Source organism: Hyla sarda, chromosome 1 (assembly GCF_029499605.1).
Source record: "Hyla sarda isolate aHylSar1 chromosome 1, aHylSar1.hap1, whole genome shotgun sequence".
In the NCBI taxonomy this organism is placed as follows: Eukaryota; Metazoa; Chordata; class Amphibia; order Anura; family Hylidae; genus Hyla; species Hyla sarda.
The window spans coordinates 320645635-320666312 of record NC_079189.1 but is presented as its reverse complement, the minus strand read 5'-3'; positions in this window follow the sequence as shown (position 1 = coordinate 320666312).

Sequence of the window (20678 nt, the reverse complement as noted above, 5' to 3'; positions counted from 1 at the left end):
GACAGGTTTTGATAAATCTCTCCCGTTGTCTCCTAGGTTCGACATACAAGTACAAGGAGTTTTGAGGAGACTAATCAAAACCTGTTCAGAAGAAAAGTTGACCAGTTGCCTATAGCAACCAATTATTTTTCTTTTCATCTTTCAGAGACCTTTTCAAAAATTAATTGTTTGGTTGCTATAGGTAACTGGTCAACTTTTCCTCTGCACAGGTTTTGATAAATCTACCCCCCCTCCCTCCCCATATTTTATTTATGAAAACATTCACATTTAGTTATATTACGGACAGAAATGCACACTTTTTTGGTATAAAAAAAAACTTTTTTTTTTATTAACCCCTCAAGGACCAAGCCCATTTTCACCTTAAGGACCAGAGCATTTTTCGCATATCTGACCACTGTCACTTTAAGCATTAATAATAACTCTGGGATGCTTTTACTTTTCATTCTTATTTTGAGAAAAATTTTTGTGAGATATTCTACTTTGTTAGTGGTAAATTTTCGTCAATACTTGCATCATTTATTGGTGAAAAATTCCCAAATTTGTTGAAACATTTTAACATTTTTCATTTTTTTAACTATAAAACTGCTTATAAGGAAAATGGACATAACAAATTGATTATATATTGATTCCCATATACAATATGTCTACATTTATGTTTGCATCATAAAGTTGACATGTTTTTACTTTTGGAAGACACCAGAGGGCTTCAAAGTTCAGCAGCAATTTCCAATTTTTGACAAAATTTTCAAAATTGGAATTTTCATGGACCAGCTCAGTTTTGAAGTGGATTTGAAGGGCCTTAATATTAGAAATACCCCATAAATGACCCCATTATAAATACTGCACCCCTCAAAGTATTCAAAATTACATTCAGAAAGTGTGTTAACCCTTTAGGTGTCTCACAGGAATAGCAGCAAATTGAAGGAGAAAATTGTAAATCTTCATTTTTTACATTCGCATGTTCTTGTAGCCCCTCCCCCCCCCAAAAAAAAAAATTTGTAATCCAATTTCTCTCGAGTAAGGAAATACCTTATATGTGGACGTAAAGTGTTCTGCGGGCGCAGTAGAGGGCTCAGAAGGGAAGGAGTGACTATGGGATTTTGGAGAGTTTTTCTGAAATTGTTTTTGGGGGGGGCATTTCATATTTAGGAAGCCCCTATGGTGCCAGAACAGCAAAAAAAGAATGGCATACCACATGGCATACTATTTTGTAAACTACACCCCTCAAGGAAAGTAACAAGGGGTCCAGTGAGCCTTAACACCCCACAGGTGTTTGACGACTTTTCGTTAAAGTCGGATGTGTAAATGACATTATTTTTTTCACAAAAATGCTGTTTTTTTCACCAAATTTTACATTTTTACAAAGGGTAATAGGAGAAAATTCCCCCCTAAATTTGTAACCCCATCTCTTCTGAGTATGGAAATACTCCGTGTGGATGTCACGTGCACTGCAGGAGCACTACAATGCTCAGAAAAGGAGTCCCATTTGGCTTTTGGAAAGCAAATGTTGCTGAAATGGTTTTTGGGGGGCATGTTGGATTTAGAAAGCCCCTATGGTGCCAAAACAGCAAAAAAAAAACATGGCATACTATTTTGGAAACTTCACCCCTCAAGAAATGGAACAAGGGGGGTACAAGTAAGCATTTACACCCCACAGGTGTTTGACAAATTTCTGCTAAAGTTGGACGTGAAAATAAAAAATTCTATTTTTTTTTGTTACTAAAATGCTGGTGTTACCCCAAATTTTTCATTTTCACAAGGGGTTATAGGAGAAAAAGCCTACCAAAATTCGTAACACCATTTCTTCCGAATATGGAAATACCCCATATGTGGATGTAAAGTGCTCTGCGGGCGAACTACAATGCTCAGAAGAGAAGGAGCGCTATTGAGCTTTTGGAGAGAGAATTTGGAATGGAAGTCAGGGGCCATGTGCATTTACAAAGCCCCCATGGTGCCAGGACAGTGGACCCACCCACATGTGACCACATTTGCAAACTACACCCCTCACGGAACAGTGGGCTGTGCAAATGAAAAATTTTATTTTTCATTTTCACGGACCACTGTTTCAAAAATCTGTCAAACACCTGTGGGGCATAAATGCTCACTGTACCCCTTATTTCATTCCTTGAGGGGTGTAGTTTGCAAAATGTGATCACGTGGGGGGGTCCACTGTCCTGGCACCATGGGGGCTTTGTAAACACACATGGCTTTCAATTCCGGACACATTCTCTAAAATCCCAATGTCACTCCTTCTCTTCTGAGCATTGTAGTTTGCCCGCAGAGCACTTTACATCCACATATGGGGTATGGAGATAATTCTCCCTTGTGAAAATGAAAAATTTAGGGTACCACCCAGCATTTTTTTATTTTCACATTCAACTTTAACAAAAATGTGTCAAACACCTGTGGGGTGTTAAGGTTCACTATACACCTTGTTACATTCCGTGAGGTGTGTAGTTTTCAAAATGGGGTCACATGTGGGTATTTATTTTTTTGTGATGTCAGAACCGTTGTAAAATCAGCCACCCCTGTGCAAATCACCAATTTAGGCCTCAAATGTACATAGTGCGCTCTCACTCCTGAACCTTGTTGTGTGCCCGCAGAGCATTTTACGTCCACATATCGGGTATTTCCGTACTCAGGAAAAATTGCATTACAAATGATGGGGGTCTTTTTATCCTTTTACCTCTTGTGAAAATGAAAAGTATGGGATGACACCAGCATGTTAGTGTAAAAATTTAAATTTTTTTACAATAACATTCTGGTGTAGACCCCAAGTTTACCTTTTCATAAGGGGTAAAAGGAGAAAAAGCCCCCCAAAATTTGTAACACAATTTCTCCCAAGTACAAAAATACCCCATATGTGGCCCTAAACTGTTGCCTTGAAATACTACAGGGCTCCGAACTGAGAGAGCACCATGCACATTTGAGGCCTGCATTAGGGATTTGCATAGGGATGGACCCGAATGCAAGCATTACACTTGCCTCCGATACCTAAAAACCCTACAGCAGTGTTTCCCAAACAGGGTGTCTCCAGCTGTTGCAAAACTCCCAGCATGTCTGGACAATCAGTGGCTGTCCAGCAATACTGGGAGTTGTTGTTTTGCAACAGCTGGAGGCTCCGTTTTGGAAACTGTGCCGTACGAGACAGTTTTCGTTTTTATTGGGGGGGTTGTATATGTAGTGTTTGTTTTTAGGGTACATTCACATAGGCATGGGTTCACATCGTATTTCTCACTGGGAGTTTGAACTGCGGCGGAAAATTTGCCGCATCTCAAACTTGCAGCGGGAAACTCGCTGTAAACCCCCGCCCATGTAATGTACCAGTGTGCCTCCAGCTGTTGCAAAACTACAACTCTTAGCATGCCCATTGGCTGTCTGTGCATGCTGGGAGTTGTAGTTATGCAACAGCTGGAGGCACACTGGTTGCAAAACACGGAGCTTGTTACTTAACTCAGTGTTTTGCAACCAGTGTACCACCAGCAGTTGCAAAACTACAACTCCAAGCATGTATGGTCTGTCAGTGCTTGCTGGGAGTTGTAGTTTGCAACAGCTGCAGGCACACTGGTTGCGAAACACTAACTCTGTGTTTCACAACCAGTGTGCCTTCAGCTACAACTGCAACTCTCAGCATGCACTAACAGATGAAAGGCATGCTGGCAGTTGTAGTTATGCAACAGCTGAGGGCACACTCCTTTGGCTGTCCATGCATGCTGGGAGTTAGTTATACGACGGCTGGAGGCACACTTTTTCATAGAAAAAAAAATGTGCCTCCAGCTGTTGCATAACTATAACTCCCAGCATGCACAGACAGCCAAAGGGCATGCTGGGAGTTGTAGTTGTGCATCCAGCTGTTGTAAAACTACAACTTCCAGCATGCCCTTTGGCTGTGCATGCTGGGTGTTGTTGCGTAGCAACAGCAGGAGGCGAATAGGCCTCACCATCTGCTGTATCCTGCTGCCGCCGGTCCCGATCCTGCCGCTGCTTGAGGGTACCCCAGTTGACCTCTGCCAAGGTAAGGCCCCTATCGCCGCCCCGATCACCTCACAGCAGGACAGTGATTTGACGGACATTCCGACCGACCGATCACGTGATCATGAGGTGGCATCCGTGCCAACCCACTCCTGCTGGTAAAGGGTGATAGGTGCCGTGTTGGACGCCACCTCTCACCCTTTTTTCCTGGCCAGCGGGGACCCGCTTGACCCGGAATTGCCGCTAATCCGGTCCGAATCGACTGGCGGTTTGCTGCAATCGCCGGCATGGGGGGGGGGGGGGAATGGGTGGGCATCCTCGTCTGGTCCCCACAATGCCCGGCCCTGTCCGCGCGGCAAGGGGAACACCCCGGAAAGGTCCACCCTGGCCCAGGTAGTCTGGCTTCCTCATCCTCCCTGGAAGTGGGAATTTTTGACTTTCTCATTTTCATGCTCAGGGCAACTCTGACTATTCCTTATGAACTTCAAAGTCTTGACCCACTAGGACGCTCGCATTCCATGTCCGGCCCCTAGCAGGGCTTTTTTTTTATACATTTAAAGTTTCAGAATAGGTTGAGATCGTTTCGGCCCCAAAAGCTCTAATCACTCCCATTACCAGATAAGTTTGCTGATCACCAGCTATCCTGAGGGAAACTTCGTAGGGAATCTGAAGCTTGACCTCCCGGCCAAGTGTACCCGGGAAGAGTGCACTGTGGCCTGGGGAAATGCCCTTCCTTGTCCCCCTGCAAAAAACTAGGCCTCTGGGATTTTTAAAAGTCCCCATGGACTCACCAGGGACCTCCCAGACAAGTCTACCCAGGAAGAGTGCACTCTGGCCCGGGTACATGGCCTGCCCCCGGTTCTTGGGAGCGTGAGGTCTCAGGCCAGGGTGCACTCTCCCCAGGCACAACTTTTGCCCACCTGTGGAAGTAGCTACGGGGACCTATCTGCAGGCTGTGCCCGGGGAGATTGCGCCTTGGGAAGACACCTGGTCAGTACATGGACATTTTTGTCTTTTTCAAAATTCCATGGGTATGACAGTCTGAGAGGGGACCCCTGCCTGGATACAGGGACCCACACCTCCCCCTGCCTGAGAACCAGGGCTACAGGCCAATCACCCAGGCCCCTGAAAGCACAGAGGGGGAGCTGTCTGTAGCCTTTGCCCGGGGATGGTGAGCCCTAGCCAGGTATCTGGACCAAACTACTTGCCCTGGAAGGAACCAGTGGAGAAGGGAAGGTCCATCCCAGTACTTGGCCAGGGCTTACTGTCCCCGGGCAAAGCCTCTGGACAGCTCCCCTGCCATGTTTCCAGGGGTCTGGGTGATTGATCTGTAGCCCAGGTTCTCAGCCAGTGGGAGGTGTGGCTACTCGAGGATGATGGAACTTCCCTGGGTAGGCCTGCACAGAAGGTCCCCTGTGCAACCTTCAGGTGGCTCCCTGAGGAGGGTGGACCTTTCCCAGGTAGGCCTGTGCAAAAGGTCCCCTGTGAGACCTCCAGAGGGTCGGAATCTCTTGAGTTTAAGCGAAGCCCCCATGGAAGTGAATGCCTCTGAAACTCCTGTAACAAGAGTTCTGGCTTTCAGAGGGGGCAACAAGTCCACCTTCTGCCCGCCAGTGCTAAGACAGGGAAGGCTCGACCAGTTTACATCTGTAGTGACCGATGATTTGAAGGCACTGATCTATCCTAAAGCCTGGGCCAATCTCACCTCCAGGGAGAAGCGAGCCCTGGAATGCCTCAAAGGTTGTACTGACCTTATTGTGAAAAAAGTGAATAAGGGCAACAATGTTGTTGTGTTATCCAGAACACCGTACTTACAGGAGGCATTAAGACAACTAGACAATACTAGAACCTACGTCAGTGTTTAAAATGGACCCTACACAACCTGTAGTCTTTCCTGTGTCCGCAGGTGGAAAAAGGCATCCTGTCAAGAAAAATGGCAGAGAAACTGTTACCCCTATGCCCATCTAAACCTCAATGGTATTACCTACCCAAGATGCACAAAAGTATGGTGAACCCACCGGGTAGGCCAATAGTCTAAGGTAATGGGTGGGTAATGGAATCCTTGTGGCAGTACCTTGACTGGCTGCTTTGCCTCTTGCTGCCTCATATTCTGTCCTACATCAAGGGCATGGATGATTTCCTTCACTGCCTGCAAGACATGGTTCTAGAACAGGGCTATAGCTTGGCCTTCATTGACATGGAGTCTTTGTATACCAGGGTTCTCCACAATCTGGGAGTCCAGGCCATAAAAGAATTCCTCACAGCTGTAGGGAAACCAGATGAATACCACACCTTTGTATCAGAATGGTTTAATTTTGTGCTTGAAAACAACTTCTTCAAATTTAACGACCAGTGGTACAGGCAGTATAACAGGACTGCTATGGGCACACCAGTGTCTTGTGCATTTGCGAACTTATATGTAGCTCAGCTGGAGGCCATGTTCATATATAATACTGCCAACTCATTTGCAAAGCATATCAAGTTCTACTGGAATTTGTATAGTTCATCGTATTGAGGGGTACCAGTGCCTTTATTGAATACCTCAACAAGAACAACGCGATGAACATGTTTTCATCAGCTTTTAGTGAGACTGAAATTACCTTTCTATATGTAACTGTAAAAGTGCAGCCCAGTGGGGTGGAAACAAAGAGGTTCAGGAAACCAACGTCTACCCTGTTTTACCTACATTATAATTCCTTCCATCCACGCCACACAAAAGAAGCTCTGCTCTTCAGTCAATTTCTATGCCTGAAGAAGGTTAAGAGTGAGCTAGTGGCTTTTGAAAAACAGGTAGGAGAATTGAGAACCCACCTGCGTTCCAGAGGCTTCCTGGAATCGGTCCTACAAAGAGCAGTGGATAGAACTGCTGACTACATTAGGACTTAATTAATAAAAACAAGAAACATAAAGGTCCGCAAGCTCAACGCTTTACCTTTTCCTTTGAGTACAACAATATAGTGGACACCATCTGCAGAGTCATTTTTAAACACTGGCACCTTATTGAGGAGTACCCAGTACTACACAATATAGCAATCAACAAACCACTTGTAACGTACAAATGGAGTACTACTTTAAAGAATAAGCTGGTTAGGAGCAAATTCAAAGCAACTGAAGAAAAAAAACAAAGAACATGGCTGAACAGCTCAGCACCCCAAGGGAACCACAAATGCGGCCATTGTGCACATTGCAAGTACATGATGGTGGGCAAGAACTTCCAAGTAGGAGGCGTTGGCATCACTGTAAAGTCCCTCATCACATGCAGGACCCCTTATGTGGTGTATTGCTTGCTGTGCCCCTGTGGGAGGTTTTACATTGGCTCCTCGATCAGACCAGCCTTTATGAGACTAAGAGAAAATGTGCTCCTTACAAGACTGGGACAAAGTGTCCAGAGACTGTCACAGCATGTCCACGAAGCGCACAGGGGGCGCACCTGTGTGCCTTAGGTGGTTTCTGAATAGAGACTGTAACCCGCTTGCAGAAATTAATCTGCACACCCGTCTGTTACAAAGAAAAGCAAGATGGATCTCAAGTTTACAAGCCACAGGGCCTCTCAGGCTCAACAAAAGAAATTAACTCAATGTATTCATTTGATATATTTCTCCTTTTACACTATTCTATTTGTGATTACTCCCCCCGAGCCCTTTTCCCCTTCCACTCTTCCACTCTTCATCCTTCTTCCCCTTTCTTCCTTATCATTTTCCTTCCCTCCCCTCTTTTTCTTTTCTCCTTTTTTTTCTTTCTTTTTTCTTCATCTTTCTTTACTTTTATTTCCCTTTACCCCTTTTTTCTCCCCTCCTTTTCCTTTCCCCCTTTTTTCCATCTTTCCCCCTTTCTTTCTTTGCTTTTCTCTCCACTTTTCTCCCCCCCCCACCACCTTTTTGCTTTTCCCTTGTCTTATTTCTCCCTTCCTTCACAGTTCCTTTTCTCCCGTTCTCTCTTATTTCATCTCCTCTTCTGATTCATTTTCCTTTCCGCACCATCCCCCCTTTTTTTTCTCCCTTTGTCTTTCCCTGCCATCCCCTTTCCCACTCCTGCTCCTCCTGCCTTTTTTTTTTCCTCTCCGCAGGTATTCTATATAGATATGCTCACCAGGTTTACATACTACTTCCCGTATCTGACAGCATAATAGGTGTGCGTAAGTGCCACAGTGATCAACCCCACTGTCTTTCCCTGGTTTCTTTACTTGTAATCACAACTGGATCATCGGCTGGTGCCTCCCACCGAGACTTCATCTATTAAGAGTGGCGCCGTGTGCAACTTCGGGGAACCTGTTCTTCATGTCCTGTACGTCCTGTGCTGTCTTGTGATGCTGAAATAAAGTGAGAATTGGCAGTGGAGAGAGACTATGCTGAAAATTAAAGGGGTTATCCACTATAAGGTGATTTTAGTACGTACCTGGCAGGCTGTAATGGACATGCTTAGGAAGGATATGTGCTTGTCTTCGGACTAAATGGCTATGTTGTGAGATTACCATAACACTGTGGCTAGCTTTTTGTGAACTGTTTGACTTTTCTTTTAATGACTACAAATCCCACAATTCCATTTTCCTCCCTCCCACACATCAGCCACCCCACCCATTGAAACATAAATGAGCTGCATCCATTCAAAAGACCTGTGGTTTTCAATCAGGGTGCCTACAGCTGTTGCATTAGTTGCAGATTGATCTCTCTCCCCAAGCAATCCCTCCACCCATTGAAGCAGACAGGCTCCCTGTCATCAGCTGACTAGTAAGGCTAAGTTTCCACTTGGTTTTTTTTCTGGCAGTTTTTGAGCCAAAGCCAGGAGTTTAATCAAAAGGAATAGGACATATAAAGGAAGAACTTACACTTCTCCTCCCTTATGGATCCACTTCTGACTTTGGCTCAAAAACTGCAGTGGCAGTTTTCCAAAAACTGCCAGAAAAAAAACAAGTGGGAACTTAGCCTAGGTCAGGTCTCGGCTGCATTGCAACCTGGGAAAAATCTGAGACAACAGTCATTTTGTATGCTGTTAAAAATAAATATTGGGGTGAAAATCACAGAAGAATTGTGAGAAAACCATCACACACAGGTACAGACACTATATTATAAACTACACTAACTTCACAGCCCCTGTAGCATAGTCAAATAAAAAAAAAATTCATGGCATACCCCTTTAAGCTCTCTAATGGATCTGACAATAAACAGCAGCTTTTGCTGTGATACATAGAAGCTGTAGACACCAACATTTTTAACAGAACCAAACCACTAAAATAATTTAGGCTAAACATGCATTAATTTGTGTTATAAAAAATTAGTCCATAGTCTTTGGGACATTGCTGGGAAATACATGATGCTTTTCTCAGGATCACAAGCACTGTTATCTAAAAGATGTTGAAATCTTTCTAAAACATGGGTATAAGATTGCTACATAAATTATGCAATTATGTAAAAAGCTGCTTAGCTTGATTATTATATAGGCTGTGTACACACATCCAGTTGTGTTGCAATAAAGGCAGGCCTTTACAGCTATTTTACAAAGTTTTGGTAAAAGCACTTTTTTTTTTTGCAGTAATTTCAAAGACCAGAGTTAACCCCTTAAGAACGGGGCCAATTTTTTTACCTTAATGACCAGGCTCTTTTTTTCTTTTTTAATTTGATATGTGTATCTTTTAAATGGTAATAACTTTAGAACGCTTTTTCTGAATGGAGCGATTCTGAAATTTTTTTGTGACATATTGTACTTTACATAAGTGGTGCATTTTTGTTGACACATGCAGCATTTTTTGTGAAAAACTCCAAAATATTGTGAAAAATTGGAAAAAAAATTTCAATAATTTTTTTATGGTATTCAGTGTGCGGTAAAAGTGATGTTATATTTTTTCTGTGGGTTGGTACGATTATGGCAATACCCATTTTATATAACTTTTTATGTTCTTTTTCCTTTTCTGAGCAAAATTCTTTTCCCTTTTTTGTGTTATCATTTTCCAACAGCCATAACTTTTTTATTTTTCGTCCGACCCCATTATGTGAGGGCTTATTTTTTGTGGGTCAAGCTGTGCTTTTTATTGGTATCATTTTTGCGATACATGCTACCTTTTGATCTTTTGTATTCCGCTATTTGCACCAAAATTTAACATTTTGGTGCTAATTTTGGTGCAAATTAAAAAAAATTATGTTTTTATAGCGTTCACCATGCGGCATTATTTACATTGTGGTCGGATTCTTCTATGTACCATAAGTAGGGTACCACTTGCATGAAAAATTAGGCCTGGGGTGTGCCTGGGTGGTCGTGAAGGGTATCCTAGAGAAGCGGGATACCCTGAGAGTGACTGTAGAAAAAAAAAAAGGAAGGGAGAGTGGGGACATCTTGCATGCTGACGACAGCACCTGTGTGGATCAGGTGGGTATATAAAGACCAGATTCCTCCCACAAATTAGGTTAACTGTTTCAGCTAACCTCCACTTATAGCTTTATAGTACACATCATTATGGATGTGGCAATACCTAGTTTGTATATGATTTGTAGTTTTTTTTAATGATAATACAGGGCTTTTATTAGGAAAGCAGCATTTATTTTTTTATACTTTTATTGAAGAACTTTTTATTATATTTTTTTCTCTTTTTACAGGTTATACTATGCTGCAATACATTTGTACTGCAGCACAGTAGGACCTTATGAGCTGCACACACTACAGCCTGTGCGATCCAGCCTCTGGCTGGATCTCCCAGGCTTCCATAGCAGGCAGACAGGAGGTCATCATCTGACCTCCTGCTGCCATAGCAACCAGTTGGTGATCAGGGGGAGCACCTTCCCCTGTCAACACCATAGATGCAGTGATCAGGATTGATCACAGCATCTATGGGGTTAATGCTGCCGGGACCGGCACGATCGCGGCCCTGGCAGCTGCGGCGGGACCCTGGCTGTCTATCACAGGTCCCGCCACCAATCTCCAGAGCTGTGTGCAGCAGAGAAGGAGATCATCATGATGTATGCATACGTCCCAGCACACGAACGTGTCGGGTGCTGGGACATATGCATACGTCCTATAGTGGGAAGGGGGTTAAAGTGGTTATATAACATAAGTTGACTTTAGTAATTGTTATACAGTATGGACATGCTTACCAAGGATCTGTGCTTGTGTTGATGGCAAATGGCCGTGTCCTGTGTCCCCTATCACATTCCTGGCTTGTTTTTTGCAACTGGCTACTTCCTGCTTCTGTGGCCTCCCTCAGACTACAATCCCAAGGATCCTTTGTTTTAAGGTGACCTATTTCCCTCCTACATATTGATCACCCCACCCATTGCAGCACCACTTGACACGCAAGCTGTGGATCTGTATGATGGTGAATGCACGCATATGTGCCCTGGTAACCTCATTAGGGACTGGCTTCACACATAACAGACAAAGCAGCCAAGCCCCCTTTTAGCTGACTTGTGATGTGTTGTCTCAGGCCACATAGCAAGCTGGGATAGGTCTGAGACAACATCATTTTGTGGGCTGCAGAAAATGTACTGTCGGAGAAAAGCAATACAAAGAAATTCTATAGCAGCCACAAAACATAGGTAAGTGATAGTTTACTAGTAATTAGACTAACTTTCCAGAATATCCCTTTAATAAAAATAATTTAAAAAAAATAACATTACTGCAAAATTACAACATAAACATAACTATAAACCAATATCATGTTTGATAATAATCATTTGCTTGCATTTCCCTGAGGCATTTCATAATTATTTTTGGATTGGGGGAAATACAGATTTTGGGAAATTGCTTCAATTTTCTAATATACAAGATGGGTCTGCAATTCTAGGAATAACATTTAGCTTGTACAAGAGGAAACCTTCCTGGCTTTCTTCAAAGTGTTGCCAGACAGAAGACTTGTGGTTAGCGCATACACTGTCCTACTTAAAAAAGAACACAGAGGAAAATCATGCACTTGCAGTAAGTAGCTTTACTGTAATACATTAATGAGATTTATAATGCTTTAGTGATTCTTACGCAACTATTAAGTCGACATTGCTTACCAGTTTGATGTTCAATGGCAGAGGTCCATATATAAAAAAAATAATCCTTGTGAAGCTCAAGAGATTATTGAAGATGCCAATTAAACTGCAAATTTGTAGTAAATGGGATGGGCAATCACAGTGCCACCACTAATTGGGTATTATGCTTTAGGTGTACCTGTCAGGAGATGATAACTGTTCTAGACTTACTCTTTAACTGGTACTGATCCTGTCTGTGAGCTTATCTTGGTTTTCATCCTGTCATGGCTGAGGAAGAGGGGATGTTCCCACATGAGATGATGCTTGCCCTTACATGTCATGTGAGAACTTCCACCCTCACTCCTCAGAGCTGACTACTCACTAAGGCTCTGTGACACACAGGCTGATTGACAAGCCAGGAGCATGCACAGAGCCCCGCTTGTCTCCCCCACACTTGATGTACTTTGTCTTCACACAGCTGCCGGTCGGGACACAAAGGCAATGGCTTCAGGGACAAGAAAGTGTTTTGCTCAATGAAGGGACCCCTAGTGGTAAAAAGTGTAACTGATACATTATTGCTTTATCTGCTCTACTGGAATAGTCGCCATAAGATCTGATAATACAAGTAGCAGATAACGTGTGTTACAGGCTTTTGAGGTAATTAACCCCTTAAGGACGGACCCATTTTATACCTCTATGACCAGGCTTTAAAAAAAAAAAAAAATTTGACTGGGTCTCTTTAAATGGTAATATCTTTAGAACGCTTTTTCTGAGCAGAGCGATTCTGAGATAGTTATTTCATGATATATTGTACTTTATATAAGTGGTGCATTTTTGTTGAGACATGCAGCATTTTTGTGAAAAACTCCAAAATATTGTGAAAAACTGGAAAATTTCTGGTGTTAAAAAAAAAATTATAGTGTACACTGTGCGGTAAAAGTAATGTTATATTTATTCTGTGGGTCAGTACGATTATGGCGATACCCATTTTATATAGCTTTCTATATTCTTCTTCCTTTTCTGAGCAAAATTTTCTGCCATTCATTTTCCAACAGCCGTATCTTTTTTATTTTTTGTCCGACGCCATTGAGTGAGGTCTAATTTTTTGCGGGATAAGCTTTACTTTTTATTGGTATAATTTTTGCGATACGTGCTACCTTTTGATCTTTTATATTCTGCTATTTATACCAAAATTGGCAAATTTTGCCCTTTTTTTTTTTTTAAGGCACTCACTGTGTGGGATAATTTCCCGATAATTTACATTATAGTTTTATAGCACACCTCATTACGGACGTGGCAATATCTATTATGTATATGATTTGTGTTTTTGATATTTTTTTGATAATTATACACAACTTTTATTGGGAAAGGGGCATTTTTTTATTTATTTTTTACACTTACATACTTTTATTATAGAACTTTTTATATAATTTTTTAACACTTTTTACAGTTTATACTATGCTGCAATACATGATCTGACCTCCTGCCGCCATAGCAACCAACATCGACCCGTGATCATATCGCAGTGCCACGGTTGGTGAACAGGGGGAGCACACTCCCCCTATCAACACCATAGATGCCATGATCAGGAGTGATCACAGCATCTATGGGTTTAATACTGCCAGGACAGCCCTAGACACGGCAGCTGCGGCAGGACTCCGGCTGTGATTGAAAGTCAGGTCCTGCCGCCGATCTCCAACGCTGCCCGCGGCAGTACAAGAGATTGCTAGGACGTCTGCATATGTCCCAGCGAGCGAACTTGTTGGGTGCTGGGACATATGCATACGTCCTATAGCAGGAAGGGGTTAAGGACCAAGTGATTTTCAGTTTTTGCACTTTCGTTTTTTCCTCCTTACATTTTAAAAATCATAACCCTTTCATTTTTGCACCTTTTTTTTTTTTTGCGCCACCAATTCTACTTTGTAATGACATCGGTCATTTTACCCCAAAAATCTACGGCGAAACGGGAAAAAAATCATTGTGCAACAAAATTGAAGAAAAAACGCCATTTTGTAACTTCTGTCCATTTCTACACAATACATTTGACAGTAAAAAGGACATCTTATCATTATTCTGTAGGTCCATACGATTGAAATTATACACTACTTATATAGGTTTGATTTTGTCGTACTTCTGGAAAAAATCATAACTACATGCATGAAATACGCTTAAAATTTTCATCTAATTTTCATAAAAATTTTTTATCTTCTGACTGCGCTTTTTATTTTTCCACGAACAGGCCGATATGAGGGCTCATTTTTTGCACCATGATCTGAAATTTTTATCGGTACCATTTTTGTTTTGATTGAACTTTTTGATCGCTTTTTATTAATTTTTATGGTATAAAAAGTGACCAAAAATACGCTATTTTGGACTTTGGAATTTTTTTTGGCGCGTATGCCATTGACTGTGCAGTTTAATTAACAATATATTTATATAGTTCGAACATTTACACACATGGCGATACCACATATATTTGTCTTTATTTTAATTTACACACTTTTTTTTATGAGAAAAGGGGGTGATTCTTATTTTTATTAGGGAAGGGGTTAAATCATATTTATTAACTTTTTTAAAACTTTTTTTTATGCAGTGTTATAGCCCCCTCAACTTTTATCGCGGCGTCTACAGGGTTAATACCGCACATCAGCCCAATCGGCGATGTATGGTATTAGCCGCGGGTCCTGGTTGCTGATAGCAACCTGGAACCTGCGGATATGAAGCACGCTCAGAAGCTGAGTGCGCTTCACAAATCGGGAGCCAGCCATGGACCTAAATATATGTCCATGGTCGTTAAGGGGTTAAGGCTATGTTTACACCTAGCAATTTTAGGTTTATTTTGAATTGTTAAATACTCGTAGTATGCATCGAAATACACCTTTTGTACACCAGTAGTTGTTTTCCTGTTAAATTTATCAGTACAGTGGGGCAAGAAAATTTTTATTCAGCCACCAATTGTGCAAGTTCTCCCACTTAAAAAGATGAGAGAGGTCTGTAATTTTCATCATAGGTATACCTCAACTATGAGAGACATAATGAGACAAAAAAAATCCATAAAATCACATTGTCTGATTTTTAAGAATTTATTTGCAAATTATGGTGTTAAATAAGTATATGGTCACCTACAAACAAGCTATTTATCTGTCTCTCACAGACCTGTAACTTCTTAAGAGTCTCCAATGTCCTCCACTCGTTACCTGTATTAATGGCACCTGTTTGAACTTGTTATCAGTATAAAAGACACCTGTCCACAACCTCAAACAGTCACACTCCAAACTCCACTATGGCCAAGACCAAAGAGCTGTCGAAGGACACCAGAAACAAAATTGTAGACCTGCACCAGGCTGGGAAGACTGAATCTGCAATAGGCAAGCAGCTTGGTGTGAAGAAATCAACTGTGGGAGCAATTAGAAAATGGAAGACATACAAGACCACTGATAATCTCCCTTGATCTGGTGCACCACGCAAGATCTCACCCCCTGGTGTCAAAATGATCACAAGAACGGTGAGCAAAAATCCCAGAACCACACGGGGGACCTAGTGAATGACCTGCAGAAAGCTGGGACCAAAGTAACAAAGGCTACCATCAGTAACACATTATGCCACCAGGGAATCAAATCATGCAGGGCCAGATGTGTCCCCCTGCTTAAGCCAGTACATGTCCGTGCCCATCTATATTTTTGCTAGAGAGCATTTGGATGATCCAGAAGAGGATTGGGAGAATGTCATATGGTCAGATGAAATCAAAATAGAACTTTTTGGTAAAAACATAACTCGTTGTGTTTGGAGGAGAAAGAATGCCGAGTTGCATCCAAAGAACACCATACCTACTGTGAGGAATGGGAGTGGAAACATCATGCTTTGGGGCTGTTTTCCTGCAAAGGGACCAGGACGACTGATCCGTGTAAAGGAAAGAATGAATGGGGCCATGTATCATGAGATGAAAACCTCCTTCCATCAGCAAGGGCATTGAAGATGAAACATGGCTGGGTCTTTCAGCATGACAATGATCTTAAACACACCATGTCATGCTGCAATGAAGAAGTGGCTTTGTAAAAAGCATTTCAAGGTCCTGGAGTTGCCTAGCCAGTCTCCAAATCTCAACCCCATAGAAAACTTTTGGAGGGAGTTGAAAGTCTGTGTTGCCCAGTGACAGCCCCAAAACATCGCTGTTCTAGAGGAGATCTGCATGAAGGAATGGAAAACGTTTGACCTCTGTCATTGCCAACAAAGGGTATATAACAAAGTATTAAGATGAACTTTTGTTATTGACCAAATACTTATTTTTCACCATAATTTGCAAATAAATTGTTTAAAAATCAGACAATGTGATTTTATGGATTTTTTTTCTCATTATGTCTCTCATAGTTGAGGTATACCTATGATGAAAATTACAGACCTCTCTCATCTTTTTAAGTGGAAGAACTTGCACCATTGGTGGCTGACTGAATACTTTTTTGCTCCACTGTATATTTAGTTAAATCCAGAAGTAGAACAGAATTTTAGAAAAACTATAAGACTAAGTTCGCACAACGTAAAAAATACGAACTTATTTTATTTACACACGCAAAAAAAGGGCAGTGAAAAAATAATAACCATGTGACAGAAAATGCAAGCATAAATAAAATGCGCTTGTATATTTTATGCTGTGTTAACTTGGACTACCTAAGACTGCCTTCATACATGACAGTTATATATTTTTTTAACCCCCATCTTGCCCTATCTGCGAATACAATGTGGTGCAGGAGATTGAGAGCGGGACCCGGCTGTCCATCACAGCCAGGATCCCATCTCAGCTGTTGAGAACGAGATTGCGCTGGTCTCCGCAGTGTTAACTCCATAGATGCAGAGGTCAGTACTGACCATGGCATCTATATAATTGACACGGGAGGTAGCTCCCCTTGTCGCCCACCGGAGACCCCGCAATCGCATCCAGATGGTTGCCATGGCAGCAGGGGCCAGCAGTTTGAAGAAGCGCCAGTCCATTGTTGCCCTTGTTGTATGTCTCCCACCTTACATGTAACATCGCTCCTCTGCATGTATTCCTGTTTAGTTTATGACTGCTCGTAAGTACATAAAGCCGACTATTGAAGATTTATCAGGTGAGTGCTCCACTTTCTGTCTTTTCTTCGGGCACTTTCTAATTTGTTTATAGTTAGAATATATATTTTAATATGTATACATGGATATGATGGAAGCTTGCCTATGTTTATAAATCTGCTGCTGTTTTTGAAAACACCACGTTATACCTGGCTTTTTCCCCCAACCTTTTGCTATGTAGAAAAAAGTCAAAAACCTTTAAGAAATGCATTTCTCACATACTTTTTCCAGCTCTGTCTTTCAAATACATAAAGGGAATCAACACGGTAAAGGAGGAGAGCATATTTAAAAGAAGGAAAACTACCACAAGAGGACATAGTTTTAAATTAGAGGGGAAAGGTTTATGGAGTAATATCAGGAAGTATTATTTTACTGAGAGAGTAGTGGATGCATGGAATAGCCTTCCTGCAGAATTGGTCGCTGCAAATACAGTGAAGGAATTTAAACATGCATGGGATAAGCATAAGGCTATCCTTCATATAAGATAGGCCCAGGGACTATTGATAGGATTTAGATTATTGGGCAGACTAGATGGGCCAAATGGTTCTTATCTGCCGACACATTCTATGTTTCTATGTGTCTATCTAGTGATCAGTGGGGAGACCCTGACCAGTTATAACTTTTTACGTGTCTGTGTCACATTTAAGGTTTGTAATCAGTTTACAGTGGCATTAAAATTTGAATAACTCTCCCTAAAATGTCATTTTTGTCATTGAAGACTTTATGTCTCAAGTAAATTGAGCTGGCACATAAGTCAGGTGCGTTCAGTCTAGTTTAACCCCATAGTGGCTTTAAGGATTAGTAAACCTGTTTTACCTCTGAGTTCTTTTAGCCTGCTACCATTGAGCAGGGTGAGTGGGGATCACTCCTCTTGTGAGCGCCACTGTGCTCTACAGACATGCGGACCATGGCCAGGGCAATCGTAAGAGCTGGGCAAACCAGGCCATGCCCCAGGGGGCCCCCTGCCGGCTGGTCAGTAGCGGATCAGCAGCCTGCTGCAGCCCGGCCGCGGCCACTTTAAAACAGTGACCAGCGGCGGGCCCGGATACTTCTCCTGCTTTTTCTATTTTTTCATATTTCCTTACCTGGCCGCGCTCGACAGGCTCAGGTAATGCGGCGGGTCTTGTGTGCTGTGTGGATAGTATGACGAGTGACACCCTCTGCTGGCTCCTCTGTGCTGCGTCAGGGACGTCACTCATCATTCCCTGCAGCCTCGGCTGCTTAAGTTTAGCAGTCCGGCGCGGCTACAGGAAATGATGAGTGATGACCCTGACGCCGCGCAGAGGACATCACTCATCATACTATCCACACAGCCCACAAGATCCGCCGCATTACCTGAGCCTGCCGAGCGTGGCCTGGTAAGGAAATATTAAAAATAGAAAAAGCAGGAGGAGGGGGGGGGGGACCTAATGTGGGGGAACTATACTGCCAACCTAATGTGGGGGAACTATACTGCCAACCTAATGTGGAGGAACTATACTGTACCTAATGTGGGGGAACTATACTGCCAACCTAACGTGGGGGAACTATACTCCCTACCTAACGTGGGGGAACTATATTGCCTACCTAATGTGGGGGAACTACAACCTAATGTGGGGGGAACTATACTGCCAACCTAATGTGGGGGGACTATACAGCCAACCTAATGTGGGGGAACTATACTGCCAACCTAATGTGGGGGAACTACAAACTAATGTTGGGGAACTATACTGCCTACCTAATGTGGGGGAACTACAACCTAATGTGGGGGGGAACTATACTGCCTACCTAATGTGGGGGAACTATGCTGCCAACTTAATGTGGGGGAACTATACTGCCTACCTAATGTGGGGGAACTATGCTGCCAACTTAATGTGGGGGAACTATACTGCCTACCTAATGTGGGGGAACTATGCTGCCAACTTAATGTGGGGGAACTATACTGCCTACCTAATGTGCGGGAACTATGCTGCCAACTTAATGTGGGGGAACTATACTGCCAACCTAATCTTGGGAAGCTATACTGGCAACCTAATGTGGGGGGGACTATACAGCCAACCTAATGTGGGGGAACTATACTGCTAACCTAATGTGGGGGAACTACAACCTAATGTCACAAAAATATAAAATTGTACTATTCTGATCCCTATAACTCTTATTTTTCTGTATATGAGGATGTATGAGGGTAATTTTTGCTCTTTGATTTTTTTTTTTTTATGGGACTTTTCAATTGCTTTTTAGATATTTTTTATGTATTTGAAGTGACCAAAAATTTGCAAATCTGGTTAGTGCACAATTACGACTTTTGGGGCCCCTATTTTGATTTTGCCTAGGGCCACGCTAAGCCTAAAACCGGCCCTGACCATGGCAGTAAGGTTCTCCTGCCAGGTCCATGGTCACTAAGCCCCCCATACTGTGAGTACCAATAGGGGATTGAAGTATTTTTGCCTGAGTTTGGTTGTCACATTTAAATTATTTGCCTATGTTATAATCACTGATTTTTTCAGGCTTTATATTGCATCCTGCTCTTAAGCTACAATTAGAAACTATATACTGATATTTAGGCAGTGACACAGATACTGCCCATATCTTGGTATTGGACACATATACGTTTGTGTCCAGATGCCATTATTTGAACCGTATGCTATTTTCATTATTTACTACTTTAATATATGTGACGTCTTTCTTCTTATCCCTGACTGTTCCTCTGAGGAGATAAAAAGCGTAAGGAGGTCATATAGGGTGTAATAAGGTGTATCAGGGGCAGGTTCCTGTGTGGGGCCACCCTATTTAGGGCAAAGCAACACTTGCCAAGAAGGGTGTTCCAGGGTCAGTTTGTAGGGCATTTACAGAACTAGGTTGCCCGTCCTCTGCTCTCTCAACATGGGCCCCACAACCTGCCCTGACTGATGACAATAGTATATTGTATTTTAATGATCACTGACTGATCACATTGGGTATCTATCACATTGGTGTCAATTTATTTATTTATTTTTTCAATGTCTGATTTCAGTGACATGTTAACTTTATGGCTCAGGCTATTACTATTACAATGATACCATATATGTGTTGTTTTTTTGTGTGTTTTTTTGCTTTTTAAATTTTACACAATAAAACTTTTTAAGGGAGGGAGATGTGAAGGAAAGACCAGAGTACAAAAGGGAGAATATGTAAGGGAATAACCCTTAGGCTATGTTCACATGACGGAATGTCTGCACAGAGAATCTCAGTGCGGACATTTCGCAAACTGAGGGGCGCTAGAACTGCACAGGAATGCGCCGTCTCATAGACAGCTATGCATTCCGTGCAGACTCCGTACAAAGAACAAATGTGTTTTTTCTTTGTGCGGACACAGAAAATCTGGCATGGAAATTCCACCGTGTGCACAGCGCAGCAGTATCCTGTATCCCCAGTATTCCACGGGACTCTGCTGCAGCCGAAACTACGTGCCGGATTCCAATGCGGAATCTGGCACGGAAATTCAGACATGTGAACATGGCCTTTGGCTTTGTTCACATGGCAAAATTTCCTAGTGGAATCTGCTGAAAAAATACTGCTAGGAAATTCTTCAAAATTTACTGCACATTGGGGGTTATTTACTAATGTGTTCCAGATGTGTTTTTGTCGAGTTTTGAGGTTGAATTTAGGCATGTCTTGTGCGCCAGAATTTGCACCTTGACAAAA